The sequence below is a fragment of the Pavona decussata genome, unplaced genomic scaffold (assembly GCF_977016875.1).
Source record: "Pavona decussata unplaced genomic scaffold, jaPavDecu1.1 SCAFFOLD_269, whole genome shotgun sequence".
In the NCBI taxonomy this organism is placed as follows: Eukaryota; Metazoa; Cnidaria; class Anthozoa; order Scleractinia; family Agariciidae; genus Pavona; species Pavona decussata.
Window position 1 is genome coordinate 461,900 of NW_028145671.1, and position 9,750 is coordinate 471,649.

Here is a 9,750-nt window from a genome sequence, read left to right on the forward strand (position 1 = left end):
AAAAGCATAGGAGAGTTTTGGAAAGTGCACATTGGAAGTGAACCCGCGGAGATAATTTATTCGCCTTCTATACCCGCCATCAATTTAACTGGGTCCAGAAAGATCTAGTGAAACTTTCTTATGGTGAAAGCATTTTCTAGCAGAACTTTAATAACTGCAATTAAAATTTTTGCAATCTAAAAAGAGGTACCATGGATACCAGAAGAGCATAAAAAACAGAGAGGGTGTTTGCTTTGCACTATCTTCTTGCAGCGATAGCAGAGGAACCTCTTTGGAATCAAGGAAGCCAAGATTGTCAGTTTGCCGTTCAAAACTTCTCAGAGGTGAGATTAACTTTGGTATGAACAAAATAACGATCATTTACCTTTTATTAATACCAATGAAAGTTTCCAAATAGAAATTCCTCTAATTTGCTTGATGTAATTTAAAGGGTAAAGGAGATATACGAAAAATCGTAGTACCCTGTTTTCTCGAAAAGAAATGTGCTCTTCCTGATTTACTGGTGGAGAATGCAAAACCCTGATGCATCTTGTAATAACCACGAATTGTGAGTGCTGTCGAACCATTTGCGATGTTGACAAACCAGTTTAAGTAATTAGGCCCTTAGGGGTTCCTGATAATTTTCTCTGGAAACGCTCTGGTTTCGAGGACGAGAGAGTTCTTTTCTGAAACACATGGTACTTAGCGCCTCGCTTTACCTAGTTTTCTAAATTTCTTTTTTGATTTGAGCGTTCAATTGTATAATACACTTTGGCCGAATTACTAACTTTTTCGTTCCTGTAAATCGTGACCACGTTTTATCTCGCTTGCCCGCCGAACCTTTCAAAGTGTAGAGAGGAGGTAAACTAAAGTTTCTTTCTTCGCTCATGACACCGCCTCACGATCGATATTGCGACGGCATTAAGTTTAACTCATATTCAGCCGCCAGTTTGTCCATCCATGTTTACCTAAAACCACTATTACACTAATCAAGGCATTTCTGATAGCGCGACTCAGCAATCAATCGAGGCAACATCACTTGACATCCAAACAACGCCGTTTTCTCAAACGCGAAACGCAAATCCGTACGCAGAGGACTGATTCGATGGTTTCTCACTCAGTCTCTCGGATGGCTCTGACTATCTTCGACCTGTAGAACGCACTTTAGAAATTTCTAATTCCACACTCGAGAATGGAACTAAAAGATTTTTCGGAAGGGCTGTGGGCGCTCAAAAATGGACCATGGCAACCCGAAATTTCGGCATTAGCTCAACAATAAAAAAATCGTTTTCAGTATCAATTTCGATCACACTAGAATTTTATGGTTCCGAGTTGGAATTCTTAGCATATTACGAAAGAGCTATGAAGTCTTACAAGTTTGGCGAAGACCGCAATAATGGAAGTGATCCGCTTTATTTGACTTCTAAATATGGTTTAACACAATCCTGGGGTTAGCGGGAAAAAATTTCGAATGTACCGCCAACGCACTTGGGAAACAGTTTCACACAGATTCAAACATTCAAAAATGTGGGCTGTCACAAAGGCCCACTTCGCTGGAACAATCCCTTCTTGATCCAAACCAATCAGGGCCAACTAACTAGGTTCATTTCGATGGATATCTGACCGAAAGGTCTTAATCGCCTAAGAAAATTATACTCTACCTCACATTATATCGTTATATTCAATTTTCACAGGATTCTGTATTTTCTAATCCATAATTTAAGTGTCCATTGCCATCTCATCGTACTTGTTTAAGTAGCAGTTATCGTTTATAGTGAAGCTGATGACTTTCTCTGGGAAAGACACTTTTTTGGGTGTGAAATGCCATGTGGATTCAGCGCTGGGTTGACTCTGATTTCAATTTGTTACTTGAAGATCTTGAGCTGCAGGGAGCACAGAAAAATAGATGTCTTTCCTTATAACTGTAAATTAAAAAGATCCCCAAATTTAGACCGTTACGTGAGTAAACTATACAGTGCTATTCAGGACAAATTTGGCTCTTGTGAATTGTGGCCAAAATGTTTTGATCTCAATTAGGATCTGAAGTACGCCTGAGGGTTAAAATCAGTTCTAACGTGGGATGAAATGATCTTTGCAAGCACCGTTTTGTGTCAAAATGTGACCCAAATGGCTCTACAAGGGGTTGAATCAGCCTTAGATCACTAGGGTTATATTGCGATTTTGGGGCTGATTAACAGATATTTTGAATTTACAGTGTAGCCCAAATTAACCGTTTATTTTAAAGACTATGAGCTTTCCCCAGAATAAAAGCACTCTTAAATCTGTCCCTCAGCAATAACATTTCAATACTTCTTGCTTTTATCTCTTGCAGTGCCCTTACAATGGATTTCAAACTCAACATTTGTCTTCTATTGCTGTTGTTGGGAGTATTAAGTGTGCAGGGAAAGAACGAGCCCCACGTTAAGGCAAAACGTAAGTTTTCATTTGTGTCTGCAGGAGTCATATGTTTTGACGGTGGCCCATTCCAATAAAAATGTTTTTTTATTTTACTCTACTAAAGGTCAGGGCTTTTGTGAAGATTATGGCGGCTTTTGTGTGGAGGATCCGAACATGTGTTATAACATGGGTATGCAACCCTGCCAAGATTACTACTGCTCTGGTGAAAACGGCGGCTACTATTGCTGTTGCCAAAATTGGTATGAATCCACTTCAGTAATCACTAACTTAGTAAGAAAATAACATTTCTCCAGAATGAGGAGGAAAGGAGATGTAAAAAAGTAAGGGGGAGTAAGTCCTTTTAGTTAATGACGTATCTCTATAAGGTTTGGAAGCCCTGTGTAGCCACCAAATTGCACAATTCTTGGGTGCGCGGAGGAGGGCACGAAATTTACAAATTTCATCGTTGAGAGGTTTTCGCAGAGAATCTTTACAGAAAGTAATCTAGAATATAAAATCTGGGGCCACTTCACATCCGTCAAAGTACAATTTTTGATACGTTTCTGCTGGAAACCTACCTACATGTACCTGCCTTGCTAAATGCATGCATACAGTCACATACAACACTGTATACATGCATGTCAGTATACATACATAATCCTTAAAAATCCGATTTTTACCTTCACTGATACAATTAGTGAAAGTAAAAGCAAAATAAAAAGTAATTCGCTTAAAACCTGGTTTTCATGATTAGCGTGTAATTATTATAGCCTGATAATTAAGTCAGAGGTTCGGTGAATCTGTCGTTTGAATTTCCCAATAAAGCCGGCATCTCATTATCAGTTCTTGGAGCAAATTGCTTCAAGAGAGGGCCCTCGGGCCCCCCCGGGAGAGGGCCCCACTGTAAGTGAAGCGCCTTTTTAATAATTTGTGTGTAGCTTGGGCAAGGCATTTGATGGATGATGCTAAAAAACCCCAAATGAATTGTTTTACACACTAGGGATGCAAAAGTAAATAAATAAATAAATAAATAAATAAATAAATAATAAAATTCATGTTAACGTACTTAAAAACTTTGCGTAATCAAATCTACTCGTGACAGGTGCTGCTTTGCTTTGTTTACTAACGCGAGTGAAATCGAAGACATTTGTGAACCTGTTGTAATTATCTTGCTTCTCTCTTTTTCAGAGAGTACGGCTGGGGCAAGTAGACACAGAAGAAATGATAAACATAGTTGGTCTGCGTAAATGAAACGACAATCATAAAATGACTAAGCAAAATATCAGCTGATAAAATAAATAGATAGGTTTAGCATCTAAGGAAATGGTTGTACGATTTCTTTTAATGTTAGTTGAGGAATAAAAATGATCATTTCTGTCTCAAACATGACTCTACTATTCTCTTATGCTGGATTAAACTTCATCATAGAAGAACGATTTGCCGGTGTGACCAAGCTTGAAATCGTCATAGCAACACCCTTCTTGAGAAATAAGTTATGTGCACATTAGATATGGCGGAAAAATATCTTTACTGGAACGAACGGCTCATTCATTAAAAATCCGGCTTTCTTGAGGCGTTAGGCACTCAGAAATTGCAACATCCTTAAAACAACTCAATGTTCTGAATAGCTGTTTGCCCCAGCCTTCCCTAAACAACCATGGCATTATATTTCTTCATTTCTGATTAATTGAATGCTGCTGAATTCGTGTCGACTGATTTCTCTTTGAAAACTCAGTGTTGAAATTTAAAAGTACCCACTGGGCAACCGACGGATAGTAAAGGACGTCGAAATTTCTTGCCGTTTCGAGAAACAAATCAAGTTTCCATGCGAATTGGCAACCGCTGGGGGTCCGATCATGAAATCAGCTCAACTTGGGAAACAAAGGTTCATGGTCCTGTTTGCCTTAATAGTCACGCAACATTAGAAAGCGGTCACGAAATATTTGATCACGCAAACGAGTAAGTGCCAAGAGTAGATCAGAAGAAAAACAGATCTAACAGAAACTATAAAATACCATACCTCTCTTAGTTTCTATGCCACCTATCACTAAAAATAAATCGGGTACAGAGAATACACTGTAATGAAATTATGGAATTAGATCAAATTAGTACCTGCCCGCAATAATTAGAGCTTTTCAGTTGCGTTTGTTTGTAGACAATTGATTTAGTTTTGCGCTTAAAAATGTACCCCGATATGCTCTCTAATACTCTTATTCAGCTTTCAAAAATCAAATGCAAACAATTTGGATGATGAATAGGTTTTTAAGACGATTGTTTGGCAGGCGAACTGAATAATGATACCAACTCTGTGACCTCAGGCATTTTAACTAATCTGATTGATCCGCTGTCTCGGAACAGTCCACATTATCCACCACCTAGGAGGTGAATATTGCCTTTGCCGAGTCTTTCTCATGTTTCTGTTGTGCAAATCTTTAAAATTCACTTAGAAGCTACTCCCAAAACACAAAAGAGATCGATATATTTTACGAGCTTTTACCTGAAAGTTCTTACTCACTGCTTACTGCGGGTAAATCGGTCGCATTTTTTTTGTAAAGCCTAAACGAACTAAAAGCATCTGTACTGACCCGGTATCTTACATGTTGGCGAGGATGCTACGATCGCAATGCATGCTCTCTGCGAGCTCATTCTCTCGAAACACCGTAGCGTTCAGATCTCTCCACCTCTCGTCAGCTTCAAACGAGGACAGCGGTTTCTATTTTAGATATTTTGCTACAGATTCTATTACAGCTTTGTTCCGGATCATAATAATAAAAGAGCTCTGTGCTATTTGGGATGTGAAAGGTAAAATTATTGGGGTTTGCCGTATGAAAAGCCATGCTCTTCTTAGCCCAGTGCATTTCAAGTTTCGCGTTGTATGTAAAATATCAAACACGAGAAGGAGTATTTCATGAGATATCCAAACACTGAGAAGTAAGTTGAAAAAACGAGGCGCAGACGAATTTTTTTTAACTACGTCGAGGTGTTTGGATATCTGATGAAACACACTTTCAAGTGTTCGATATGGCTTCTCAAATGATCAATAATTTTTGGAGAAGTTCAAGGCTTAAGTTGGCAAAATTTATATGGTAATAAGAAACAAGTATCCAAACCACGGTCACGGTAGTGATTTTCCAAAGCAAACGCGAAATTACTTTCGACACTCAATTGAAAACTGCTCGATTCCAATTTATGAATTGAGTTCGGCACCGCCGTATCAACACGTCTGAGACGTGTTGATAGCTAAAACTGACCGCTATACTCAACGGTTCGTTTCGGTGGAATATCTGTTGGAAGGAACATAACCCGTCTCAAAAATTCGGAAGAAAAACTAGCGTTTTCTTTAACGAAATATCTCCTCAAACTTTCGCAACGCTGAAAATTTTTAAAACCCCCCTTTTTTGTTTTTGGAGGGACAAGAAAAGAGCCAAGAAAAGCCATGCAGCTGGCATTTTCGAAAAAACCAAGGGAAACTAGAGCTTACGGATTTGCAGGGAATAACATTCCGTTCTCTAAACATTTTTGCGATTTAGATTTTCCGCTAGATAGTGAAAAATAATTTATGCCTATTTTAAAAGCCTTTCAAAGATAACAAGCTTGGCGTTTTCTTTTTTCGAATATCTTTTCTCGTTTCATATAAATTTAAGTTTTTGTCACAAATCGTCTCAGTACAAAGATAAATCACAAAATCAAGAATATCTCTGACTTCGCTTCAATAATGTATTCCAGGTAAGAAACAAACTGACACCCATTTTGACGTTGCCGTGGCATTACTCTAGGCCCCAGTCCCTTTCAGGTATGAACCAAATATTTCCATTTTCTACCAGGTAATGAGAGGCAGACAGTCCTACTTAAAACGCACGAATTGCCCTTATTGCCCTATGTCGTCTAACCATCTCATTGGGAGTAAACGATGTCTGATTAAGACAAAAACTGAAAACGTCAATCGAGTATGAAATAGACCCGAGATCAAAATTGTTGCCATCATGATGAAAACAGTACAGTAGGTGCCTTTTTGTTTCTTACCCGAGGTCATTACTGATGCGGCAGATGACTGGAACGCTCTCCCAGACGGCATTAGGAACATTTCCAATTTTTTAGTTTTTAGACGTCTTATTAGAAACATGTAGACTTTTTTATCGATCTTATCCTTTTTACTTTTTATTTTTTTAGATAACTATATTTGTAATTTTTTTGTATTCTTACGTTAGATTTATGCAGGGCCTCACTGAAAACCACATTTTGTGACGTGGGCTCCCTGTTAAAATATCTTATTTATTATTATTATTATGATGCCAAGTTTGAGCAGCATCACTCCAATATTTCCCGAAATATTCTTGATTTTGTGATTTATCTTTGTACTGAGACGATTTGCCATCAGTTTTAGAAACAAAAACTTGAATATATCTGGAACGAGAAAAGATATTTCAAAAAAAGAAAAGACCATTGTTCATCATTTTGAAAGACCTTTCAAACAAGAAAATTTGGTTTTGTACTTCATGGGCAGTTTAAGAATACGGACAGATCAAACTATGTTAGCTGACACAAATGTGCCTTTTGCAAGGCCATGAAATGATGTGGGAATGCAGGAAGCAATATGCGCCCTTCCATGAAGTGTTCTTTCAGGTTGCTACCCATGTCAAGCTATACTCGTATAAATTTGTGACAAAGTAAACTATGCGTTTCGGAAAGTTTTGCTTTTCTCATTTAACTTATTTCGACAGCGACATGATATTTCAGTTCTTTTGTTCATTGTTCGTAGTCACGCGCTATGACGTGGACTGATGTCTGAATTTGGGCCCATCCGAAATCGGCTACCACGTGTATTTGGTAGACCACTCGACTCGCGTTGGTGTTCTACTTTTTGCTGTGCTACACCGTGCTGACGAGAGCCAACCAGCTCGAAACAGCTGTCCACAGTTGCCGCATTCTGTTGATTCTCGGTTTGGTCTCTATCATGTCGCTGTCGTATTAAGTTTTCTACGCAGTCCAGCCTTGCAGAAATTTGAGTAAGATATTTACCCTAAAGCGAATTTGAATCACTACGGGAAAAATCACGATATGGAAATTATAAAGCTAATTATATACCGATTTATCGTCCTGATAAGTCGGTTTCAATCGCACGAGTCTATTTCTTTTTCTGTCGGTGTAGCGCGAGGTGAAAGTTAGCCAAATTAAAGGGAGGGTTCACATTTCAGCGCATGTGCATGAATCTAAATGCTTTTTTCTCTTTCTTATCAACTTTATGCATCAGTCAATTCCAACAGTGCCCATCCCCTCCCGGGCCGACCCCCGGGAATTAGGATTTTTTCAAAATAAACTGGCAAATGACCCACCGCCGGGACAAAATAGTTGTTCAAATGCCCCGGGGTGGTGGCTCAAAGACGTTTTATTTTCTTCGTCTCTCGTCTTACTTGCAGTAAAATCTGAGCTAATACAGGCCAAATTAAGTCCTAGCTGGGCCTTGTTTCCCGTAGTTAGTGCAAAAATAGGTCATTCTACAGCTCTAGCATCCCATTTTATGTCCTATCTAGACGTATTCAATAAGAAACTTACTGTTTAAGGAAGCGACAATGCTGTAGGGTGAAAAAAGTGAGATGGTCAAATGCCCCGGGGTATTTGGATGGAAGGCTAATGCCCGACCCCCGGGATGGACAGTGTGGGAAAATGCCCCACTATTGCCCGGGGGGAGGGGATGGGCACTGCTGGAATTGACTGATGCATTATGGCCTTACAAAATCCCACTCACATGTACTCCAGTAATCACATTTTATAATGAGTCCAAGCAAAATGACTGATGACCAAAATTCACAGAAAATGCTAGTGGATTGCACTCATATTGTCCATAAGGTTACAGGGAATCTAACTACCTCTCGGGAACAAGCTAAGGATCACTGAAAGCGAAAGTCTGTAAAGTATCGCATTCCGTAAAAAGTGTAAACTGCCGTCAACGAAACAGACGGAGCTTTGCTGTTCTCTTCCTTTATCTCGTGTTCAATTGGAGCAGCACTTTATATCGAAAATACAATTGTGGAATTTGCTAGCCGAAAACGACCTGTGAAGAAATCGAAGCTGAACCTGCAGTCGAATACGACGCCATCGGTTGTTTTTGCTGGATTCCATCAGAGCGCTTTCTTTGCTACCTTGACATTGAATGGAGCCAGCAACGAAGTCGCTCACAATCACTGAGGATTAAACTTGTTGGTCGAGAGTATTACAAGCTGCTTCTCTTCGTAGAGAATTTCGACATTTCGGGGTATCATGGCTGGTTTTTGTTTCGTGGACGAGATTTTATGTTCGCGAGCGATCTCGACCAGGTGAGCATTGATAGCATCATTTACCGGCTTGAACTCTGTCAGTAATGGTACTGAAATTTATGGTTTCGTCATATATCTAGGCCAGCACGAATTGCTCTCATTGAATTACAACTGTAATATTTGCCGTCGTGTGAGCGAGCTTCGAGCTTATTAATTAAACTCGTTTAATAGCTTGTTGATAGCTTTCTCACTGTTCGCCAGACTGAAAGAAAACCATAAATACTCTTAAACGAGATGGGCTAAAACTTTTCGCCTTTCATATTTTTCAGTTTTACCACATTTTTAATTCAAGGACTGTTAAACAGAGTTCAAACCAAGAGAAAATGTCGCAAATACGAGCTTGAGTATTTCAACATTTCGTTTACGAATAGCTTACCGTCAAAAACGTTTAGAGCGTCTGTTGTTTTCTGGTACTGGTTTATCGACCAGCAGGTTTATCTCTTCTTCTGTCACAAAAGAGAACCGTTCCCCCATCTTGACATTCATCATAATTGCAAACTTGACGCTCCTTGAAGTTTTTGAAATTGGGGAATATCACTTGGGGAATATCCTCGGATATTCCCCAGTTTTAGCTGGGGTATATTCGGTCCCGTGAGGCGTTTAGACCAATCGCGCGCTAGCGAAAATATTTGATGGATTATAATGGCTCATATACCATGGCCGCTAAGCCAATCAAAACCTGGAATTGCATTATACAACGATCCAGTAATTAATAATTTGGGATAGGCATATAACTGGATAATGATATAAGATAAAAATTAAAACAAAACAAAAACACAAAAAAGTGTCTTATACTCACAAGAAGGATGAAGGGAAGAAAACTTAAGAGAGTACTGTAGCTTACATTGATTGAAAAAAGTCCTTGCATTTTTGTTTATGACTAGAAATCAGAGTGAGAGCATCATGTAGCGAGAGAGAGATACTCTTCAAGATTAGCGGGCTCTGTACCCGAGCGAAAACGAGTATTTTATTACCTTTGCTGAGGTACTTTCTGTTACTGTTTGTGGTCGGTGGTTCTAACTTTTGTATCTAGTCGGAATCTTCACTTTTGATCATTCGA

At 39.1% G+C, this 9,750-nt stretch overlaps 1 long non-coding RNA gene across 1 annotated transcript; it reads left to right on the forward strand.

Annotated features, from left to right (window-relative positions):
• Window positions 1-234: 234 nt before the first annotated feature.
• LOC146455829 (uncharacterized) lies at window positions 235-3,760 on the forward strand. The gene is made up of 4 exons (XR_014858945.1): window positions 235-323; window positions 2,312-2,412; window positions 2,501-2,636; window positions 3,565-3,760. It is a non-coding gene; the product is annotated as an uncharacterized LOC146455829 (long non-coding RNA).
• Window positions 3,761-9,750: the final 5,990 nt, after the last annotated feature.